We start from the raw sequence: 20,623 nt of genomic DNA on the forward strand, positions 1-20,623 counted from the left end.
GGCTGGTAAGATTTCAGGGCGGTCTCAGGTCCAGCTTGTGGACTTTTATAACAGGCAGGTGCTGAGGAAGGCGACCTCTGTCCTGTTGTGTTCAGATCATCCTCTCTTTAATGATTTTCAACTGCTTCCATCAGGTCGTCGTTATAAAGTGCCTGCAGTGAAGACAAAGAGACAGATTGTCTTTTGTACCTACTGCTATTATCATAGTTAATAACACTAAACCATAAGTGTTGTTGCCATTGCACATTGTACCTTTTTTGATGAAAAATCTAGGTTGTTTTCTCAGGCTTATATAATATTATATTATTTTGGAGTGTGTATGTGATGTGTTGGTTGTCTGTTTGTTTGTTTGTACGGACATACTGCAAATCAATTTCCCATTAGGGACAATAAAGTTAAAGTTACCAATAAATTAGAAAATCGTGGCACAAAAAGAGACCAGTTGTCTTTAGTTTCAGCCCTTTCTGTTGGAGTCCCCAAATCTGTGGCTCAAAGGAACTCAGCATATGACATGCTACAAAAACTTGCTGCACTTTAAAAAAGTTTTAGGAGGGAAGGTTTATGAAAGGAGAAAAAGAAAGAAACTTGTTTCACCTCCTCACATATTCACCATGGGTCACTGCAGCAGTGTGATCCACAAGATTTGGTAGATTTGTCTTTTTTTGTTTGTTTGTTTTTTACACCCAACAATGCCCTTCTGGACATAACCCTACCAGGGATCGATCTCTCCATCTGGGCTCAAACTGGGAAGCTTATTGGGTAAACTAATACACTATGGAGCCATGTTAGTGTGAGATTGTAGCTTCAGCAAAAAAAGAAAGGAGAGAGACGGGGAGAAAATGGTTTAAACCAACCATAAAATGTGCTGTCTTATACAGGTTTCAGCAGGTATGTTAATAAACCAAACTAATAAAACTGAGTGTAAAAACAGGACTGCAGTCAAAACTGCAAAAAGCAGTGTAAGCAAAAGGCTGCTGGCAATGCAGGAGAAACCCAGCTGCTCTCCCTGCACCTATTTATATAAATACAGGTGAGCCTCTTCAGCCCTGGGACTCCAAGGAGAGTGCAATTATTATTTAGAAACAGAAAAGAACAATTGGATGGTATTTGTTCCTGTGCATTGAAGACAAGCCTTCCTAACATGGTCAAATACAGCTGGTATGAACAAATGCTGCCTTGACAGTTTTTTAGAAAGATGCAAACCAGCAGAAAAGTGAAAATTTCCAATGCAAACCATTCTCTGGGGCTTGTCCTCTGAAACAAGTCCAACATATCCAGGAAATATGTTCCCTATCTGGCTTCACCCCTAACATCATCAGTCATGATTACTGGTTGCAAGAAGCTGACGATGAATCAACTCTTTGTTTTTTCATTGACTATGAGCTGACATAGGTGCCCTACTTAAGGACTACATCTCCATGTTTCTCATAGAAACGCTAAATATATCTATAAATAAAATGTATTGGAGGGAAAAACTGGAAGGAATAATTTCCCCTAAGAATCTAAACCAAAGGATTTAGATGGTCTCTTGAAATTAAAGCTTCTCTTATTGTCTGTGCATTGACATCAGAGGAATCTTCTAGGAATGACGACACTTGAACCACTTTTATCCAGATGATTTATTGGTCAGTGGGTGGTGGTTTTGCACATGTCTCATATCTCTAAGATAACCTGCCTGCTGCTCAGGCTCACTGGCTGTTGTCTCTATAAACTTTGTGCCCAGCATGCACATAGTAAAGTCTGAAACAACAACTACATATGAATCCTTATGTCACACCCTGAGATGTGCAACAGTGATGGAAAAATCATTGATTATCCAGCTTGTAATCAAGCAGACATTTTTTTATCCAGAAAATGAGCAGTGAAGGTCCTTGACAATCTGATAATAAGTGCTAACATTTGGGATCTCAATGCCACGTCTTCATTTCTAATTTCATCACATTTGTACTAATAGTATTTTTCCTTAACCGCAGTAGCATAAAACACCCAGTCTGACTGCAAGTAGCTCAAAAACTAATGGTAAAGGTTATGAATAGGATCAGATCTTAGGATCAGTTGTTGGATGATGGCTTTTGTTGAAGCGCCAGATTTTGATTTTTCCTCCCATATTTTTTTGCAAAAATCCACTTTAGTTTAAAAATATAGCTCTGCCGTCATCTTTTACACAACCCTAACTTCCTCTGTCCGATCCAGGACAATAATAGCTGGAGTAATATTAGCTGTTTGTACCGCTGCCATTCTTCAGGTGGCTTATTTGACATATACAAGCACTTTCAGTCCTTCACTCTCCAGAGTCTGGCTCCAGACCTTGACCATTGTTTTTATAAATGGCCTTTTTGAACTGAATAAGGACTCTTTGTTAAACAGGCCCTGGCCTGAAATAGCCTCCATGACTGGTCTCAGTAGCAGATATCCCTTTTTCCTCCCATTACTCATCCATTGACCCCCTACTTTTGTTTGCTCTAGCCTCGGGAGGATGCAGGAGCCAAAGGTGGCTAATCTGTTAGCATGTGTCTTTTTAACTTTATTTTGAAACAGGCCTGGCATGAGGAATCACTCTTTGGTTTCAAGATAATTCGATTAACCTACATTCCTCCTGAAGAAATATATTTTAAGAATGCGCGTTTTCATTACGTCCACATCAGGCAGTGTGTTTACTGACAGCCTGTAGAGCTAAATAGAAATAATTATTTACTCTTTTCTAATTATGCTAATAGTGTTAATATGCAGATTGTGGGTGGAGGCATGTGGAGTGTATGTGGGTGGATTTAAGGCCATTTTGGAAGGATTATCTGATTCACAGTGTGGGCAGCTGGACGGATGAATGGATGAATTTACAAATGGATGGACGATGGACAAAGCACAGTTAACCGTGTAAATGGATGAACATTAAAAGCGTGCATTGTCTCTGCTGGACTGGACACATTTATGGGGGCTTAAAAGACTTCAGGTAGACTAGCTTTGTATGATTAACTGCATAAACTAATTTCTTTCTTTTTCTTATTGAATTAAACTGTTTTAGCTCCGCCCACACCACTTTTAAGCCAGTTTTCTTCTGACTGGCTGTCAATCACAAAGACAGTGGGCCTGTATTCATGTACCAAACTAAGAGTAAAAGAAAGTAGAATTTTCAGTGTGATATTCTTATTATATCGATAATACATGGATGGTATCTGCAGTTCTCTTGTTTGTTGTCCATGCTCTTCTTTCATACAGCACGTGATGATCGATATAATTCAGACATCTAGAAAGAAATTTGTTAATTGAATAAAGTCTCTGCTAAGTCAGCGAATGCTTTCTTTGCAAATGCAATCTAAATCGTCATTTTCTTCTATCTCTACTCACAGTAGTTCCTATATATTGGAACTCACTGACTTGTTATAAGGAGGAATTCTTCAGGCAAATGTTACATACTGGATCATCTGTCTCTATAGGAATTGGAAAGGCTGTATTATCCTTGGGAAAATACAGCAATGATTTCCAGCTGCCCTGTACTGTGATTTTTTTTTTTTAAAGAGTGTACGCACATCTGGATGTAGTTAATATTATGTCCATCGTAGGTTATACTAAGCCCCTGACAGTCTGTGAGCCGTGTTTGGCCCCTAAGAGGTCAGGATATAGAGATGATTGACATGAAAATTAAAAATGAACAAACACGTGTTACACTTATGTCAAAAGATTCATCTTTATTTGTTGTTTTGATACAAAAACATGCATATTAAAAAGCTAGCTCCAGCCTTTCTGTGTGGAGTTTGAATGCGTGCCTTGGTTCACCTCAGGCCCTCCAGCTCACAGGAACAGGTCTGAGGCAGATTCAAAGCCTGCAGCGCCTCATCACAGCACCCTGAATTTCAAAGGTTTGATGTTGCTTCAGGTTTGGGTCGTTATTGTAAAGCACTAATGCTGCATTTTATGATTCTTCAGTTATTTGTTTGTTTCTGGCTCATCATCCTTTCTATCCCAGTCAGGCATGTCCTCACAATCCCCTCAGGCTCATAATAAATTGAATTAAACCATTAAATATAACTCTGCTAATAAAATTAATGGCCAAATAACTAGCTGATTTACTTTCATCAGCAATTTGTCCGCCAATAAAATCACACGTGGTCAGCTATACAGTACTGGACTCATATTCCAAAGCCAACACACATTAAAACCTTAAAGCATTATATCAGTATCCTGGGGAGAAACATTTGTTAAAAATGTTGTTTTTACTCCATTTATTATGAATGTAAAAACGTACATTTTGGGTGAAACTGGAGATGCCCCTGTGGAGTTTCTGCAAAAAAACGTTATGACTCAGTCTAATTTATCAGTACTCTAAAATAACATATATCAGCTGGATTGAATACATTTGAATGAATAACTAGGGCATAAAACATGATGATGAACTATAACGTAAAGGTCCAGTAAGTGTGAACTATTGCTCCTTTCTAGCTTTGCTTACAGAGTAAAAACCTCAGAGTTTACCTGAGATTTAACTCTGGGTTTTTTATGAAGGTGGCCTAACATGATCCGGAGAAGGTTAGGTCGAGATAAGAGACCAAGAGGTGACAAACCAGCACCTGACCAGTCAGTTCTCTGGATAATAGCCTCATCATTCTTGGAAGATCCTGATTTTGTTCATGGAGTAAGATGGTCTTTAGGTTTTAGAAACATAGAAAACAGCATATTCATAAGAACAGAAATGTCTTGTTGACTTTATATAAAAAGAAGTCAAAGGTAAATATTTAATGCAACATTTTATTAGTGACCTGTGGGACCCAAATATTAAAATGTAACCTGTGAGAAAATTATTACATTCAGTCTAAATATCATTTCTTTTTTCCTCCTGCACTCAAACATCCACATGCTTTCTTTGTACAATGTGATTTTACATTAAAACCTCCTTTTTTAGGTTTGTGTTTAAATGTTTTATATAAACTATTATTGTATTTTCAGCTTGACTTAAACAGTCAGCTAAGTGAAGGGCTCAAGGTTGCAGGAAATACTATTTTTCTATTATTCTCCTTCTACTTTCTGTGATATACAAACTACTGCAATGGTGGATGCTCATATGAAACATGCCAACATTTAAAATAACAAAGTCAGTGTTTGTACAGGTAATCTAATGTGAACCAAAAGCTCTAAACACTCAGAAAATTGGTTTAAAGAAAGAAGGAAAGGCTAAAACTAAGCGGACGAAGGTTCATTAGTAGATAAAAAAGGATTACTCTGATCTGTGGATGTAATGTAAATATGCTAAATGTATTTATATTTGTATTTAAAAAATTCATTTAATATACGTAGACGTTTAAAATTACGTACGCCTTCATTCTTCAACTAATAACACTTTTCAAAAAAAAAAAAAAAATACTGCCCAATTTTCCATCACACCTTTAAAAACACAAAAAGAAACAAAAAAATTGAAGAAATTATAAAATATTAATCTCTATTGCGTTGCTTAACTACCCTAGTAGTCAAACTGAAATGATTAGGTAATTAACCACTTTGATAACTCACAGCTATTTGATTTTTTAATGCAAAATAAGTAAGAAAAGAAAAGAAAAAAATCCACTTTTTCATATGTACCTTTAGATAAAAGGATTTTATGTTATTTTTCTACGTATTTTCGACGTGTTTCGACTTTTGTGGGAGTATTTCTTGCCAAAGGTTAAAGTTCATATAGGGGCCAGCGTCTATGACGCAGGTGTCACGCGGGATTTCATTAAATACGGACGGACCTTTAACTGAATCCATTACAGTGAATAAGCAAAACAAATAACAGGAAATGAATATCAGAAAAACACGAAGAGGAATGTTTGCTAACAAGCTAAAGAGGCTACAAGCTCTTAAATAACCTCACAAAGTGGCTTGTATGTCCGGATTTAAGTTGCAGTAATGTCGCAGTATTAAAGGTAAGTTTACCAGATTTTCACGTTTTTAATTTTTTATCATTGCTGTATTGCTGGGCCACGAAATTCTGCTAATTAGACCCCGTCGCTTTTGTGTTGAAGGCTGCCCACCCAATCAGAATTTACAAAAGGCGCCCATGTTTTTTGTTGTCTTCGTTTCCTTTCTGAGTGAGTGGTAAGTTGTTTCCAAATATTATTGTGTCTCCATTACTATTATTTGACAATCCCTCTCTTTTCTAATTGGCTAATGCTTGGGGGGCAGCGATATAGCCTCACAATTATGACACGATATTTCAAGAACATTTGCCGTTTCTGTTCCAGCAAACTTGAAATATGAAGTTTAACATAACTCATTTACACTTTAGTTTAACAACAGCTAAAGTAGCTACAGCTTGTAAGTCATCAGATGCCTGCGTTATATATTTGCGCTATATATTCAACACTGAGAAATATTTTATATCTAGGATATTATAACTAGCTGCTTAAAGCACTGCTTTTCCATGATGTAACCACATCAGTAATTTCCATGACGACTCAGCATGGCTGTGTCATACCGCTATCACTTCCTTCATAATCAGATTGTACTTGACACTATGTTCTTGCCTCAAGTGGTGAAACAACCTTGTTGTTTCCACTTTTAGCAGGAACAGTTTTTTGAAGTAGTTCCTTATCAGATGCTAAATCTGTATCAGAAAAGACGAGTGACTCTGGCTTTCAGACATGCCTGGGTTTGTCTCATGCACGCACTAGAGAATACAAATTCATGGTGTTTGTATGATGTGAATGAATGTAGATAAACTGTTTATGAGAGGGAAAGTGAGCTTTTTAAAAAAAAAAAAAATCCGGTCTTCTCAAACAACAAACTATGACTCATGAGCTAGAAGCCCCTACTGAGTGAGAAGAAAAGGGTTTTGATTATATTACATACAATCGATTTCTAGTAAAACAGAAATTAACTTTGATTAAATCAGTGAAAATCATGTGTCTACGTTACATAAATTAATAATTAACAGTTACGGTTGCACTTAGTAACCTTCCTGTTAAACAGGAATGGAAGTAGAATACAACCAATTGTGCTTAGACTCATTCAGGCGATGATTTGTTAGAGAATTCCTTGCTCAAAAAACATAAAAACACAATCGAAAGGTAAGGCTCAGTGACAATTAACTGAAGTTAGTGAAGGTCAGTCCTAGCATACAGCTAGCAGCTACAGCGGTGTCAGCAGCCATGCCACTGACTTTAAGAATCACCGAAGTTCACATTTCATGTTTGAAGAAAAGCTCACTGTATAGCTGTTATACAGGAGGAAACTGTCCTGAGAGACCACAGTGACCATTAGAGGAAGTGTAGTTTTTACTGTCAAAGAAGCAAGCTAGACCAAATGAAGATTTATTACAGTAATATTTTATGTTGTAAGCATTGTTAAATAGCTTCCAGTTTAGTTCAGATCAGCACATCTGGAGTGTGATGGCCGGTGTCGATGCAGGGGTTCTTGAGTTCAGCTGCCGGGACTGTGGAAGTAGGTCAGACCGGAGCGCCTGGGAACCTCTGCTCAAGTATACATTACAAACAAGACCCAGCCCAGGGGGGGACCTGTAATCTTTTTAGACCCCAACTTATCTCCAGGTCTGTTCAGCTTTAGCACACACCTGGTTTTTATTTAACAGAACACTAAATGTGGCACAAGGTACTGTAACATTTGACCTCTGGAGTTAATGAGATATTTCACTCTGGGACCTCAGTTTCTCATCTGTGTGTGTTTTTTTTCTCCTAACATCATAGTCACTGAAATGAATCCTTCTTTCCGTCATTACTGTCCTTTTCCATTTCTTTCTCTTGTAGTCCCTGTTCTACAGTCACATGACAGAACATTAATGTTTTAACTTATTCTGGTTTCAAACTGAGTATATTTATGTCCCAGAGCCTCGGTGCACTTATTGATTAGTGTTGTAAAAAAGGGTAAATTGTTTTAAATATTTGAAACCAGCACATGGATTAAAGCTTGACTAGTATTTGATGATTTGTAGAATCGGATATTCTGATGCTTCGGGTGATATGTTTCTTTCTGCTGCAGAAAAAACAAACATTTGTTACGTTGCTGTGTTTGTGGCTGTGTGTTGCCATCTAATCCAACATTTAAATGGGTAAGAACAAGAGTCTAAAATGTCACATTTTCTCAACATGTGATGAAGATGTTATATTTATATATTCACTTGTTCAGTATTGTTGTTGCTTTTGTTCTCACATGTGTTTGTTTATTAGAAAGACGTGTTTTGAAAAGTTTAATGTCCAGGGATTTTACTCGGCTGAGTTCGAACCTAGCAGTAAGTAAATAGCTAGATCATATACCATGTTCTTACTAAAGTATTTAAATTGGACACAAACTAAATATCAGCAATATTTGAAGGGTTAGTGAATATAGGCTAGATTACAAATAATGATCTGCAACCTTATTTTCTAGCTACAGAGCTGTAGTCACCCTAATATAAAGTATGACGGTTACATTGTTCTTAATAAAAGGTCATATCCAGGGTCGTTGATTGGCAAACAACAACGTATGGCAGGAAGAATTCACCGAAACCAAACCACAGCAAGAAGTTGCTCATTAAGAGCTTGTTACCAGTTCGGATTATTTGCACTGAAAAAAATCCTGATACATAGCTTAATGTCGTCACTTAAACTTTATTCAGCCTGAGTTCGATTGTTTTCTGAATATTTGGCGTTGAATTTTTGGTGTCTGGAATATTGCATGCACACTGTGAGTTAGCTTAAAGATGTGCTAGGCATGAATAATAAGCTAGAGAGGCTCCAAATGGCAACTGAATGGTTTTTGGGTGCTTGTGTTTATTAAAAAAACCAAAAGACAAGGAAATGCGGCACAATTTAAAAAAAAAACATGAGAGGCTCCATCCAAGCGCAGGAAACTGGGTCAATATGTCATCATTTCACAAGTGCATTTCCTTAATTGAAGTCTTAAAAAGGTCTTAAAAAAGCATTGATTTGGGGCTTTTAATAGTGCAGGAACCCGGGCCAGTTTTGACAATAACTGCTGCTGAAAGCACAATGCATGAGATGGACGAGTATCCACACTCAAGCATGCAAACACATGGTGTCTTCATGAACACATGCCCACACATGTGCTTCTTGCTAAGAAGAAAGTCTTAAAAACACAGGCCTGTTATACACACTGGTCTCCTCCCCTCACTGCACACTTCAGCTGAAAACCAGTCATGGGGAACAGCAGAGGTGTTTCTGAGCTGTGAAGGAGAAATCAGCCGTGATTGTTTCACAGCGCAGCTTTTGTTCTTAATCACAACCCTGAGATGAATTCAAGAGGTGGTGAATTTAATTAAAACTAAAATTAGTGCTTGTCTGCCAGCTGTGTGTGTTTGGGTGTGCTGAGTGCCATAAATGGAGGTGCTCATTTATCAGCCTTTAGCAAAGCGCTCTTTCCAGGGAACCATTAGCTGAAACGCCCGTTTGGAAAAGTGTGCTTAGCCCACGGGGAGCTGTCTAATCTACAGGCCTCCACTTAAACAATGCAATGCAATTATGATTATTAAGTTATTATGTTGGTTCAGTGAGCAGCTGCAGTGGTGGAGAATTTCCAAGTCATGATTAAATTAAGTTAAAGGCATTCAGTGGATGCTTTCATATCAAACAAACCAAACTTGGAAGTATCAGCTCTTTTCTTTGTCCAATTCGTGGAATGTTTTGTCCAAGAATGCTTAGAAACTATTTAGAAATTTGCTTCAGAATATAATTGTCATGTTTATCCCATTAAACACAAGATTTTCAAAAATGTGTAGAGGGTGGCTTCCACTCTTTTATATTTCTTACTGCTCCGTAAGTATAACACACACATGATTGTAAGATCAACAGAGATACTGGTGTTATTTTAGACGGCTATAATGAGGAATAATTAATGTTGGCTGCAGATATTGATTTAGTTTTTCTTTTTTTCATTTGATTTTTGTTGGTATCAGTGAGCAGAAAGTAAAAAGACACTTACACACTCCATAATGTGAATCTTCCATTTCACTACATCCCAAAGATTCTCTATTCGATTCAGATCAGGTGACTGTGGAGGCCGCAGGAGTACAGTGAACTCATTGTCATGTTCAAGAACACAGTTTGAGATGAGCTTTGTTTATAATGCGTTATCACACTGGAAACAGGCATCAAAAGATGGGTAAACTGAGGTCAGGATGGATCCATGTTTTCATGTTGTTCACACCAAATTCTGACAATACCGTCTGAATATAACAGCACAGATTAGGACTCATCAGACCAGGCAGCATTTATTTTCCAATCTTCTATTGCGTTTTCTGTTCTCAGCTCATAGGAGTGGCACCGGGTGTGGTCTTCTGCTGCTGTAGCTCATCTGCTTCAAGGTTTAACGTGAATAGATGCTCTTCTGCATAGCTTGGTTGTACTAAGTGGTTATTTGAGCTTCTGTTTCCATCATATAGGCTTGAAGTGGTCCATTCTCCTCTGATCTGAACATCAACCGGGCATTTTCACTCAGAGAACTGACACTGCATGGAAACCGTAGAGATGGTAGTGCGGGAAAATCACAGTAGATCAGCAGTTTCTGAAATACGAATCGCCTCAATTGGATCCTTTTGACGTGAAGGAGTAGTGGGTCTGCTCTGAGGTCCTGAATGACCAAACTCATCAGCTCCACTCAGCTTATGATAATGAGGAGGTGAATGATGGTGATGAACCCACTCACTTATTTAAACTCTTTTTTCATGTTCAAGAAATCAGTTTGAAATGAGCAGCAGAATGAGCCGTCAGAAGATGGGTACTGGTCATAAAGGTGTGGACAATATTGCTCCGGCAGGCTCTGGCATTTAACCAATGCTCAGGTGCTATGAAGAGATCTAATGTATTCCAAGATAGAGTATCCATGAAACCCTCCAAACGTGCGTGAGCTGAAATAAACGTCTCAGTTTTAGCTTATAATCAGTTTTGTAGGATTAGTCAAATCTGTTAACAATCAATACAGCATTTATAATTGGAGAAAGTAAGTAAGTTTTTGTATGGTGAAGAAGTAGTACAGGTACTTAAAAAGATGCTGTGGTAAAATTTCATGGTCAATGTCAATTGTATTTCTATGGCACATTTAAAAGCAAGTTGACCACAGTGCATCGCAAGTTAGTTGATGAACAAGAGGAAACCATATAAAAATAAATAGAGAAGAATAAGACATGAGGTGAAGCAAATACATTATATTTAATATAAACAAAAGAAACTGATGGTACTCAAAATGAACTCTGATTAAAAGCCAACATAACAAAGTGAGCTTTACGATGGGATTTGAAAGACTGTATAGACTCTGAAGTACGAATATCAGTGTTTCCAGCGTCACCATGGCGATTGCTTTGAAGTCTCTTTGTGCTGGTTCCCATATTTGCTCTGTGCTTTGTGTTCATACCTAAATGCTAAGAGAAAGAATATATGTGTGTCCTCATTATGATAGGAATATGTATTGGTCTGTGAGACTCTAGCCTATATGTTTATATTATTAAATGGTAATTATGAGACTGTGTTTGTCAATTCATTTTACGGAGAAATGCCAAAGTAATGTAACGAGTGGTATAACAAATTACTTTCTCCTGGGAGTAATTAGTGCATGTATAGTAAGTTACCTAACATTTAACCGCAAGGCATGCAATTAATTCACTTGATGCCTTAATGATAGTGGTGGCTCTCAAAGTGAAGCTAATGAGAATCCAATGAGAATCAATAAGAGAATCGATAAGAAATAAAACTGATAAGTGATATCGATAATGGAATCAGAATTGCTAAATTTGCATTGATTCCCATCCCTAGCGTGTTTGTACCTCGTTACTTCCCACTTCTGACTTGAGTCAGCTGCCTTCACAAAGTTCCAAAGCATTTTGTTTTTAATAAAAACCAAGCTAAACATTCTCATAGAATGAACAAACCCTTTATTACTGAAATGAGCAAACCCTTTATTACTACTATATTAAATTAAGCTTTTTTTGTGCAAAAACAAACTTATAGAAAACTCTAATCTAACCTTAACTCCGTTTAAGACTTTCATTAAGCAGTCACAGTGACTGTTTCTGTCTTCTGCTCCACATCACTCAGGTAGGTTTACATGAACACTGCTGACCTCTGACCTTTATCTGCTGACACCTTTCAGAAAATGTAAACCACTGCCAGGAACATAACAAACCCTGCATGATGTGACTGCACTGCTCAGCAGCTGGTGGGGAGTTCAACACAGAGTCAGCTTTTGTGACTTCTGTGGCAACGTTTAGTTTTAAACGGTTTAAAGGATGTTTATGGTCAGATTTTTTTTTCCCTTTTTAACTACAAACACTCTGACAAAATCTGGCTTCAAAACAGCCTCATTTTGTGTTCAGCTGTTTAACCTTAACAATTTAATAGAGTAAATAGAAAATGATAGAAAACGTCTGTCTGTCTATTTATCTAAAGATGAAGAAGATTTCTTGAAGACAAGGAAGGCATCAAAATTTTACCACCATTGCTTAGAGAAATATTATTTGGTCATGAAAATAGTTGGCCAGTTTAGTGTAAACCTGATTGCTGATTAAATACGAGGCTTCAAAATCATAAATAAATCATTGCTTTACTGTCTGCTTACCTGTTTTCTTTTAGTGTCCTTCATTCCCTCATCATTTGTCATGTTTGTCAGCACATCAGGTCTGTATATTTTACAACTCAAGCAGAGTCTTTGGACGATTACTTCACCGTCATAATGTTGAGGGTCGTGAGGATTCATGTTGCTTTAGTTTTAGCTATTCACTGTGAGCTTGTTAGTTTTACGTTTTTAGCTTGAGGTCCATATTTGCAAACCTTTAGGTTCACATTTCTGAAGCCTGTCTATGTTGATATTGAGATTTCCTGAAACAGTGAAGGAAGGGAAGGGGGAGAGAGAGCAGCCCAAGTAGTGTCCAAGTTGGATTTCCCATAGTGAGTATTAAAGATGGATGTAAATGGTTTTGAACATTTATGTTTTAGCTGCTGCCATGTTGGGAGCCTGATGTGACCATGGGGCAGCTGTCAGAGTCACTATGTGCCTATCTCAGGTGAATGAGTTAGAAAAAAATCATCTTCTTCAGAGTTGTTATGAAGTTGGAAACTTTCCGCCGAGATCAAAATTATTTTTTTTGTGAGGCAGTAACATGATTAATTGTGCTGTAAATGTAATACTATGGGAGTCTGTGGGGATTAAATCTCTTTTAAAGACATCCTCAAGTGGACATTAGAGAAGCTGCAGTTATGAACTTTATGTGATTGGCCTGAATAAAACCATTTACATTATGTGTCAATAAGTAATGGTGCAAAAAGTCTGCTGCAGTCAGTTCCTGATTCTTTCTGCGCTCACTGCTGCAGGAACTCCCCACGTCTGCTCTGCAGTCTGGTGAGCTCTGCTGACCTGAGCTCACAGCAGCAGTTCTCCATCATGTACAGGTTCTGGTTAGAGCGACCTTCTAGCTTGCAGTGAGCAGAACGAGACTCCTATTAAAGGTGGGCCAGCACCTGGACAACATCTGATTCGCTGTGTGTGTCTCTATCTTACTTCCTCTGCTGTTTCCAGAAGAGGAAATGCTTCAAAGATGCAAATCTACTCTGATCAGGAGTAAGGCTTCACTTCAGAAGAACCGAAAGATTTGAAAACCAAGAGGATGTGACATGTTAGATTTTGTTTTCTCTATTTTTTGATGCTAATAGGCTGCATCCTGCATTTGTGTGTTTCTGTGTGTGTCTGTGTGAGATCAAGAACACAGAATTGACTGTGCAGACTCGGACTGTAAAAGCTAATTGCCTATGGCACCAGGCAGGCCTTCCACTAATGAACCATGTGCCTGAGGTTAATTCAATTTTAACTGGAGTTCTCGCAGGTCACAATGTTTCTCCGAGGGGGTAAAAAACAGAGAGGGTGGTTTAAAACAGGGGGAAAAAATATCAGCGTGAATTTATGACATCATGAATCATGTATGAGCCGGTGGAAAAAAAAGTGAGCTTGTTAACAGTGTACATTTGACTAATATGTGATCATTCACACAGCCATCCCTCATGATTTCAGATGAGAACACTTATTTCATTACTTATTCTTTATTTAAAGAATAAAGAAAAGATTCTTCTACCTGCTGCCGTCAGTCCAAAACTGACTGAAGGTTCAATAAGAACTCGAACGAACAATTCAGCAGCTATTGATCGTTTGTAGTTGTTGTAGTTGTATAGGTAATTTAATCACTTAAGTTAATTAGTCTGTATTGCATGATTTAGGAGTTCCCTTTATGAAACGGTGACCTTTTGGGATGTTAGATAAGAAGAAGGGTTGGGTGATCCTCTCTTTAGTCCCATTGGCCCGTCCTTCTCCTGTAAGTTTGCTAATAACAGATAGATCTCTGGCCGGGTGAGCTTAACACGCACTCTTTAAGGTAGCAGATTACTTTCTCTCTTAAGGTCATGCTGATGGACGATAATCTCGGGTCAGAGTAATTATCAGTAGCTTGCCTATGAAGGCGATTTAATGCATTAAATCAAATTATTACTATTAGTTTCAGTCCCTCATTGCAACTGTGCAGTTTGTAAAATTATTATGTGTGTCTGATCCATTATCATCTCACAACTCTGTTCTCTGCATGCTCTTGTCTCTGTAAGGCTACACTTTCCCTTTACATGGTTTTTGTATATAAGATAAGATAACCTTTATTAGTCCCACGTGTGGGAAATTATAAATCTCTGCTCGACTGTTATCTGAGGATATACTGATTATGGTAAAAACAATAGTCACACAACCTTTGGTCTCAAAGAGCCCTGTTTTGACCCCCAGAGTCAGAGCAGAATCAGGAAAAAATGCTTTTAAACACGCGTTTTCTGTTTCCTGGAATAATCTGCCGTACGATCTGAAGCCATCACAAGTGATTACTGTGGAGGCGTTATGGGACATTATAAAGAACTAAGGAAGTGGTCCTCTTTGTCATTGCTCTGGAAATTGCTCTCGTTCATGATGTCTTATTGCATATGATCTGGATGTTGTGTTCACTCTGTGCCATGTGTTATTTTTTTTTAATTTATGTTTATATTTGTTACAGTCTCTGCTGCTCTTCTGGTCAAATTAACCTTGAAAAATGGATTTTTAAGCCCAATGAGACTGGATAAAGGATTAGACAGGAGGAAATAGGACTGTGTTTATGTCTGTATCTTTGATTTTTAAGTTCAAGCTTGATGTAACTGTAACAGTGTTCTGGTGAGATGCTCGTTTTTCTCCTATCGCCAACTGTTTTGCTACTTGTCTTGTTACTAATTATGTTTATTAATAATTCAGGTCCTCAAACTTAACCTACTATATACTACTTTGTACATTTGCTGTGGTTTCACACATAACCATGTCTGTGGACATCACAATGAAATACTTTGGTAAATGGACTTCTTACATAGCACCCAAGGCACTTTATACAACATGCCACCCATTCACCTATTCACTCTATGCATTAAGTGCTTTTATGTGCTTTCAAACTAACATTCACACTCCAATGGATGCATCAGAGCAACTTAGAGTTAGTATCTTGCCCAAAGATATTTAGCATGGAGACATCGAATCACCAACCTTTCGATCAGCAGATGACCTGCTCTACCTCCTGAGCTACAGCCATCCTTACTTTGATTGATTCTCAGTCAATGTCAATCTGTGAACTTCATAAGATGATGCTACACTTGAACTTTTGGTAAAACTGGCTCATAAGATTAATATTGTCAGATGGGGCGACCATAGCTTAAGAAGTAGAGCGAGTTTTCTACCAATGGGATGGTTAAATCTAGCATACATGTCAAGGTATCTTTGGGGAAGATAATGAAACCTGAGTCAGGGTGCAAGTGTGACTATGTGTGACTAGGTGAACAAGACTTGCAGTAGAAAGTGCTTTGAGTACTCAGAGTAGAAAAGTGCTATAGCAGTAACAGTCTATTTACCATTTACTAAATTGAGGTCTTTGAAGTTGATGCAGAGAAATGCAATCGATTCCAGACAATGCTTCAGATTCCTCAAGGATATTGTGAAAAGCAAAGGTTTGTTCATCATATCCTTTGCACCATCTGAACCCTTCCTGCTAGAGTCCAATACTGACTCTGGTCAGCTAATGTGGATGCAGAGGTCTAGGATGCCCTTCTTTGGTAGTTTTAATAACATGCCTTTTATGATTTTTACAGTTATGTAAAACTAAACTGAAAGTAGGTGTGATCAAACACTTTGGTAGCTGAAATAAAAACAAACAAACAAAAAACTAGAATGCTGGGAAAAAAGTACTAGATTAAACAATATTGTGTATTAATAAGATTCAATTTAAAAACAGTACTGCAAATACCTTTAGTTTCAGTCTTTGGTCAGTTTGGTCAAAGGCTGGTGAGGCTTTGGTGTTTGTTTACTTCAGGATGAATACATGACTGCGAATCATATTCTAATAACTGAAAAAAGGTAAGGTAAACTAATAAAAGCTAAACTAAAATCAATAATGCATCAATATCCTGCTGTCTTAGCTAATTATAGGCCAATCTCCAACCTTCTTTTCATCATCATCATCATCAACTTTATTTATAAAGCACTTTAAAACAACCACAGCTGACACAAAGTGCTGTACATTGGAACTGTAAAATAAAATTACATAAGATATAAGTAAAAACCAAATAAAAGAAGAGTGAAATCATTAATTAAATAACTACTTCAATTAAAAGAGAAACTAAGTCTCGCTGAGGTTAAAAGCCAAGGAATAAAAGTGGGTTTTAAGACGTGATTTAAAAGTGGACAGTGAAGGGGCCTCTCTAACGTGCATGGGCAAATTATTCCATAATTTTGGAGCCACAATAGAGAAGGTCCTGTCCCCTCTGAGCTTCCTCCTGGATCTCGGTACCTCCAGGAGCAGCTGGTCAGCTGACCTGAGAGACCGACAGGGTATGTGGGGATGAAGAAGCTCAGAGAGGTAAGGCGGGGCAAGACTGTGGAGGCATTTAAAAACAAACATAAGAAGTTTAAAATTAACTCTAAAAGACACAGGCAGCCAGTGCAGAGAGGCTAGCACAGGGGTTATATGCTCTCTTTTTCGAGTTCCTGTTAGGAGTCGTGCAGCCGCATTTTGAACCAGCTGCAGACGTGAGAGCAATGACTGACTGACCCCCACATAAAGTGAGTTACAGAAGAAACAAAAGCATGGATTACTGTTTCAAGATGCTGCCTCGAAAGAAAAGATTTTACTCTTGCCAGTTGCCTTAAATGATAAAAACTGGACTTCACCACTGCTCTGATTTGGTTGTCCAATTTAAAATCACTGTCCAACTTAAAACCAAGGTCAGTAACAACAGGTTTAAAATAGACTTCCAGGGATCCTAAAACAACAGAGGAGGACTCACAGGGACCACTGGGTCCAAACACCAACACTTCTGTTTTCTTTTCATTAAAATTTAAAAAGTTTAGAGCCAACCAAGCTTTAATTTCATCTAGACATGTCAAGAGAGGTTTTATGGAGATGCCATCCTTGTGTTTTAGTGGCAAATAAATTTGGCAGTCATCGGCATAACAATGAAATGAGATCCCATGCCTTCTAAGGATAGAACCCAGAGGCAATAGATACAGTGAAAAGAGCAGTGGCCCTAAAATTGAGCCCTGTGGGACGCCGCATGACAGAGGAGCAGAAGACGATTCGTAACCGAGAAGGCTGACAGAGAAAGTTCTATCTGACAAATAAGACCTAAACCAATTAAGTGCAGTTCCACCAATACCCACTACATCATGTAATCGAGAAATTAGAATATTGTGGTCTACGGTGTCAAAGGCAGCAGTTAGGTCAAGCAAGACAAGAACAACATGGTTACCAGAATCACATGCCAGAAGGATGTCATTAAAAACCCTTAATAATGCAGATTCTGTGCTGTGAAGGGTTTTAAAACCTGATTGAAAAACCTCAAAGATGCCATTATCATCTATAAAATCTTTCAGTTGACTAAAAACAATTTTCTCTAAAACCTTGGAGACTAAAGGCAGCTTGGAAATAGGCCTATAGTTCGCTAAAACTGTGTGATCAAGGCCAGGTTTCTTAAGCAGTGGCTGCACTACTGCATGTTTGAAATTTGCAGGAACCATACCAGAAGACAGACTGCTGTTAATAATTTCAAGGACATACTGTCGTATACTAGGAAAAATTTCTTTAAAGAATTGTGGAGGGACAGGATCCCGTGGGGAACCTGTGGGCTTAATATGGCGAACCACATCCTCTAAAGTGGAGAGCGTCACATGCTCAAACTGAGTGAAAACAGCAGCGCAAGGGACAGAGACAGAGGGGTCAGATTCAGGAGCTGTGATAAGAGCCCTGGTGGTGACAACCTTTTCAATAAAAAAGTTCAGAAAATCATTGCAAATCTCAGGAGAAACTTCCAAACAGACATTCAATGGAGTATTAAGAACAGTGTCAATGGTCCTAAATAACACACGTGGGTTATGACAGTTGGAAGAAATAATATTTGCAAAATATTCCCTTTTTGCCTCTTTAACAGTGTTCTGGTAGCGATGCCAGCAGTCTTTGAGAATTTGAAATGATACATGCAGTTTATCCTTTTTCCATCTCCGTTCTGCTCGACGACATTCCCTCTTAACAGCACGACTGCTCTCATTAAACCAAGGCTCAGGTTTAGCCTTAGGCTGCCTGGTTTTTAAAGGAGCCACAGAGTCCATGATTTTTTGACAGCAAGAATAAAACCAGGAATTTTGCTCTTCTGTATCAGAGGAAACAAAGTCAGAAGGGCCGCCGAGCTGATTAAAAGCAGCAGAAAACTGCGCGGCAGTGGCGGGGTTAATAACCCGACAGCACTGAATAGCAGCGCCAGATTTAACTGCGGTATATGTCAAACCAACGTTGAATAACACAGGCATATGATCTGAGAGTGCACAGTCACAAATCTCCAAGTTAGTGACAGGCAGACCATATGACAGAACAAGGTCCAGTGTGTGTCCGTGCTCATGTGTAGGGCCAGGCACGGACTGTACCAGGCTAAAAGAGTCAATAAGGCTTAAAAAGTCCTTTACCAGTGGCTTATCAGGACAACATTTATGTATATTAAAATCTCCAACAATAAGAACACTATCATAGTTGGGCATAATCGCAGCTAAAAAATCAGAAAAGTCGTTTATGAAGTTCTTATTGTATTTCGGGGGGCGATAGATGACAGCGCAGAAAATCGGGTTTGTATGACTCACCTCAAACGAGGTAAGTTCAAAGCTGGAGAACGAAGACTGTGGAAAACACTGCTTACATTTAAAATCCTTTTTGTAAACAGTCACTGTGCCTCCACCTCTGCCTGAGGTCCGTGGCGAGTTAAAATAGCAACAATCCGCAGGTAAAAGTTCAGATAGAGCACTGGACTCACCAACACTCAGCCACGTCTCAGTCACACACAGAAAATCCAGATCACGGGAACTGAAGAAGTCCCGAAGAATAAAAGTTTTGTTTAAAAGTGATCTGGCGTTCACCAGGCCAATCCTAGCGGGAGCTGGATTTGCCGCTCGGGGTTCAGGAGGTCCAGAAACCCGCCGCAGCGATCTCAAGTTCCGATAATGTTGACAGCGGAGGTTTAGCCTGGGAGGGCATGGGCAGCGAGGCCAAGGAGCATCATCATCAAAGCCGACCACAGGCACCAAACAGGCATCAACAGGATCCAGAAAACGCCGAGACGCAAAAAGCCTTGGCAAGAATCCATGCACTGGTCGAAAAGCAGCAGAATAATTCTTTAGGTAAACCTTTAGCTTCACCAGGCGACCGCTTCGTTTACCCCGGCGACGATGACTCTTTCGCCGGGAAGGTAGCGTGGGAACCCGGTACAGGTAACCCGGGGTTTCCGATGCAAATGAGGGCAGGGGTTGCTGCCCACCAGCTCCAAAGGACACAATATTTTGGACCACAGGTTTGAGGTCCAATAGTGTCTGGCGATCATACCTCAGCAGAGACTTTGTTTCATGGATGACACAAATTAGAAATAACATAAACAGGAACAAACTTGGCAGTGACAGACGAGCAGCCACACACACCGGCGCCAACTTTTCATCTCAAGAATCCTTGAAAGAGTAGTTGTCAATAGGGCTGGGTATCGTCACTGATTTCTAGAATCAATTCTATTCCGATTCACAAGGTCCTGAATCGATTCGATTCGATTCAATTCGATTTGATTCGATTTGATTTGAATCTGGGAAATTTTGCCTCAGACAGTCAGAAATATTATAATTCAGATCAGTACATTTACATATTTTTATATCTATAAAAAGAAAGCTGACACTTGCGAGACTTTATCAAAGGTGTGAGCATCACAGCAGATGCCTTTGTGTCAAAGTAGCTGAAGATAAAACACAGAAAACATGAAGGTGATTTTTCCTGGCCTGGGATTTTATAAAGATATTCTGCAGTACATCAAAAACGAAAGAAAATCATTAATCAACTTATGAACATTACCTCTGAAGTTACAGCAGTTTTATTAGAGACACGGCTGAGCGTTTTGCATTTTGCATAATTTTAAAAAATTTAAATTTGTTCAGAAGCTTATTGAACGGCAGAAATTAGGTTTTCTTTTCGGAAGTAAGTAAAAGGAAAAAAAAAACATCGGCCGACAGCGCTGTAAACAACGGTAGACTTGTGCGTAACAAGCAAGCGAATAATGCAGAAAACAGATTTTTAGACGGGAAACTG

The 20,623-nt window shown here is 38.6% G+C and overlaps 1 long non-coding RNA gene across 1 annotated transcript in view; it reads left to right on the top strand.

Moving 5' to 3' along the window:
• The first annotated feature begins 5,639 nt into the window (after positions 1–5,639).
• The window catches only part of LOC146506233 (uncharacterized), a 65,658-nt gene continuing 50,674 nt past the window's right edge, over positions 5,640–20,623 (top strand). The window contains exon 1 of the long non-coding RNA XR_014877341.1: positions 5,640–5,897. This is a non-coding gene — a long non-coding RNA (uncharacterized LOC146506233). The remainder of the gene's footprint in view (positions 5,898–20,623) is intronic.

This window comes from Neolamprologus multifasciatus, chromosome 12 (genome assembly GCF_963576455.1).
Source record: "Neolamprologus multifasciatus chromosome 12, fNeoMul1.2, whole genome shotgun sequence".
Taxonomy (NCBI): Eukaryota; Metazoa; Chordata; class Actinopteri; order Cichliformes; family Cichlidae; genus Neolamprologus; species Neolamprologus multifasciatus.